This window comes from Ochotona curzoniae, unplaced genomic scaffold (genome assembly GCF_017591425.1).
Source record: "Ochotona curzoniae isolate NIBS_2020 unplaced genomic scaffold, NIBS_Ocur_1.0 contig_1014, whole genome shotgun sequence".
Classification (NCBI taxonomy): Eukaryota; Metazoa; Chordata; class Mammalia; order Lagomorpha; family Ochotonidae; genus Ochotona; species Ochotona curzoniae.
In genome coordinates this window covers 27,784,027-27,788,636 of record NW_024464920.1, presented here as the reverse complement: position 1 = coordinate 27,788,636, position 4,610 = coordinate 27,784,027, and positions in this window count along the sequence as shown.

Here is a 4,610-nt window from a genome sequence, read left to right as displayed (position 1 = left end):
TGATTTCCACAAAGATTACTTACTAGTATTCACCAAATTGTCTAAATTGATTCTTTAAAACATGCTCCCATATTCTTGGCTACTCCCCAATTGGCAGCAATCATCAGGGCTAGACCGAAGCCAGGAACTGGAAATTCAACTGAGGGTCTCCCACTTGAATAGCAGGAATCCAAGTGGTTGAGCCTTCATCTGCCGCCTCATAATGTGTGCATTAGCAGGAAGTTAAACATACAGTAGAGGTGGGACTTAAACACAGGTATTCTGAGACGCGACATATATGTCACAGACAGATTTAACTGCTGTGCCAAATGCCTGCCTGCATACAAATCATTTTCTTGCAGGAATGAATGTCAGACACTCAGAGAAGAGGATTTACCTTTTGGGGTATTTAGTTAAACTAACTGGTGAGATAATATGTGGAAAGATAATATATACAAAATACTTGCTTAATTTAGCTCCAGGCATAATACAGGCACTCAGCGAATGTAAGCTATATTATAATCCTCCAACTCCAAATCTTTCGTTGCTGGACCACTGAGGTTCAGCAAACAGTAGGTCAATTGACTTTGAACTTAAAGCTCTGATTCATAGCTCATCTCTGGCTTCTCGTTGACCTGGCTGGCTAAGGCCATTTGGTCTTCATCCCTCCCTCCTAGCTTTTAGATTTCTGGTTTGCTCGTTCCCATCAGTGATCTGAGGGTGGAGGTCAATTCTTTTCCTTTTCCCCTTTATTCAGCTTAGGAGACTTCTTGAGGAGGATTAGCTCCAAGTGGAGGAACTTTGATCGATAACATTTGAGTTTAGTGATGAAATGTGAGACACTGTTGGAGCTCATAATGAAGCAGACTTCCTTTTCCACCACCTTCTCCAGACAGAGGAACAAACTTCAACTTTCCAGAGCATTTTGGATGGGGTTACTGCTGAACAGGGAATCTTGATTAACATATAAGGTTAATGAAATTGAGTCTAGAGGAAACCTCACCTTCTTTGTAATTAACAAGCTGTAGTCCCCTGGACAAAAAATGTAATTTAGGAGTAAGGAGGCCCTGAGAGGTTTCCCCTATTGTCCCACACATCAGAGATCGAGCTACACCATCAAATGCTTCATTCTCCCCTTTAGCTCCTAAAATTCTGCTTTCTGAGACAGCCTACTCAATGTGCCAACTTTATGTTATTATAGAATTTAAATCAACTCTGAAATTTGAGGAAACAGATGAAGTAGAAATGTGTGAATAACATCTTCCCAAATCCACAAAAAAATATTTAAAAGAAGTAAAAAAGAAAGAAAGAAACCCTGAAGAAAATCCATGCTTTTTGCTCTCTATAGTTCTGTGAGACACATGACTTCCCTCCTTGGTGGATGAGAGCAAGGGACAGCATCCGTGAGTGTTTAGGGGTGTGGCTGGGGAGGTTGACTGCTGAGAAATGGTTGACAACCAGCCAGGGGTATGAGGGAGGTTCTCATGGAGAGCATTTGCTGATTTCTGTGATGTTAATACTGTCACTGTGACTGATGGAGAGCTATCAGTGTGACATTGCTAAACTTGGTGTTGGAAAGACCGACTAGCACAGTAGCAGAGCATGATGTAAGATATCAACACAAATAATAACAAGAAGAGCCAATAATCATAAAATGCGGTGAAATGATTAGAAAGGATGAGTTTTGAGTTTTTTATTACCTTTCATTCTAAATAATGGCCGTATTATGACTGGCTCAGAGAATTTAACATCCGACTCTCATAAGTCAATCCAAAGCACCAGAGTCAAAGATAGATGCTTTCCTTTATCTCTGCTGGCCGTCAACATGTCCTAACAGCTTTTACTGGCTTTGTGAATTATTTCACATCTGAAGACTCAGTTGGTGCCCTTAAAGATTTTTTAAGATTATGGGGAAAAGAGGAATCAGAAGGAGCAAAAATAAGCACCTAGGGTGATTCCTTGATAATCCCCCATCAAAAGTCCTGTGACATTGCCTTCACTTGAGGACAGGAATCATTTGGATCATTGTTGTGGTTGAAAAGAACTTTTGGTTGAAGCTTTCATGGCTGTGTTTCTGTATAAGTTTTGACTTCCATAAAAATCTTGTATGCCTTCCAGAAGGTTACCATGCAAAATGCCTTTAGCATCCCAGAATACTGTTGCCATGATATTTGCTCTTGAATAACCTACTTTTGCTTTGACTTCTACTTCTTGTTTTATTTTTTAATTTATTTTTTTAGATTTTTTTAATTGGAAAGTCAAATTTACAGAGAGAGAGAAACAGAGAGAGAGGTCTTCTATCTGTTCTATCTGCTGGTTCACTGCCCATGTAGTCATAACAGCCAGAGCTGAGCCAATCCAAAGCCAGGAACCAGGAACCTGGCACTCCCGTGCAGGTGCGGGTACCCAAGGCTTTGGGTCACCCTCAACTGCTTTCTCAGGCCACAAGCAAGGAGCTGGGTGGGAAATGGAGTAGCCAGGATACAAACTAGAGCCCATATGAGATCCCAGCAGTTGCAAGGCAAGGATTTAGCCATTAGGCTACCACACCAGGCCCTGGTTATGCTTTTCCTTGGGATCATATTAGTAAAATCATGTTTCATTTCTTTTTTAGTTCTTTGGGGGAAAAAAGCCTGCGGATCTTGATTGCACTTTTTAAAAATTTCCATTGAAAGAGCTGCTCCTGTCTGTAGCTGGTCTAGATGCATAGTTTTAGCATCCACTAAGCAGAAAATTTGACTTACTTAATTTTTAGCCTGAAGTATGTAAATCGGGAGCAGGCATTCTTGTGCAGCAATTTGCAGTTGCTTGAGATGCCAGCATCCCGTATTGGAGTGTTGGCTCAAGTCACAGCTGCTGAGCTTCTGATCCAGCTTCCTGCCAATGCAAGAGGGGAGTTATCAGCTGAATGGCCCAACTAGAAGATGCAGATGGAATTCTTGGCTTGTAGCTTTGACCTGGCTCATCTCATGGACATCTGGGGAGCGAGCCAGCAAATGGAAGTCTTTTTGTATTTTTCTCTCTATTTTCTTTTCAAGTTGATGGAAATAAATAATCATTTTTTTTTAAATTTGAAAGAAAGCATTGTGTAAGGTGAAACATTTGGGATGTTTGTGGTATGGGCTAATGCTTCTACTTTTATTCATTATTTTTCTTCAGTTAGGGCATAAACAAGATCATTTTTTCCCGTAACTAATTAATGTAGATGGTCTGCTGCTGCTATGGGGTTCATCTTCAACATTATATTTGCCCTTTCTTAAAATGAGCTATATAGATATAGCTGTGAGAGGTCTCCTGTGAATTTAACTGGCATTCCTTTATATGTCAATTGATTTTTTTCAAGTGCACATTTAAGGATGTTTTCCTTATGATCAATTGAAGAGAGCTTGATGATCATGTGTCTTGGTGAAGATTGCTTTTGATCAGGCCTGTTGGGAGTTCTGTGCCCCTCTTGGATGTTGTTTCCCAATTCTGTCTCTAGATTAGGGAAATTTTCCTTTATTATTTCATTAAATACCTTTGCAAACTCAGCTTCTCTTTCTACACCTTCTTGGGCTCCCATAACTCTTACATTAGGCCTTTTAACACTGTCTCAATTCTTGAATACTTTTTTTGGCCTGATCCAGCTCTGCTTCCAGCTTTTTGTTTGCTTCCCCCTGATGACAGGGAATATCTTCCAATTCTGAGATTCTTTCTTCTGCTTGTTTCATTCTATTTTGGAGACTCTCTAGTGTACTTTTAATTTACTCTACTGTGTTCTTAATTTCTGATATATCAGCCTTGATTTGCTTTATTGCTGCTATTGCTTGTGTAAAATATTCCTTAAATTCTTTGAACTCTTGTATGTGCTTCTCATTTTTGATCAGAATCTTTAAAATGAGTCTTATGGATTCTGTGTCCCCCGTTTTCTCCATGTCTCCCTCAGTGAACTCTGAGGTTGGCATAGGGTTTTGCTCTTGTGCAGGGGAGTTTTCAGTAATATTCATTGTGCCTTTGTCTCTTCTTTTGCTCTTGGTCATTGTACTTCTGTTTAGCAGAGTCTTCTTCTTGGTCAGGTTTCTAAGCTGTGTTACCTACAAGTCTACAGTTTGACTTTACTTATTGCAGTTGGTACACAACTCTTTGCTTGCAGCCACTTGTGCCATAACCTCCAGCAAGTTCCAGGTCTGAATTCTTATGTTAGATTTCCACAAAGGAACTCCATAGCCCCAACTCCTGGCTCACCAATCTCCAACTCCTGTGATACCGTGCTGAGGCTGCACCATTGTCTATACAACCTTTCTCCCACTTCCGGTTGGAACAGGTCCCAGGATTAGGGAGACACCAGGTATCCTATATAGATAGATTGTTATTGGTGCTGATCTTTCTTTCCAGAACCTGTTGGCCATTAGGTCTGAAGGCCACACGGACCTATTTTGACCCATACAATGCCACATTCGGTATTATTTTCCTGCGGGACCAGTGCAATCCATGGAACTCAGTGGGTTCTCGCAAGCTCAGCACACACACAGTTCACTGTTGTCCCCTGCAGTCATAAAGCTTTTGTCACAGTGCACAAAATGGTGCCTGATGTACCATTACTAGAATTCTTGATCTGCTGGCCATCAGGTCTGAGGGCTACCCAGACCTGT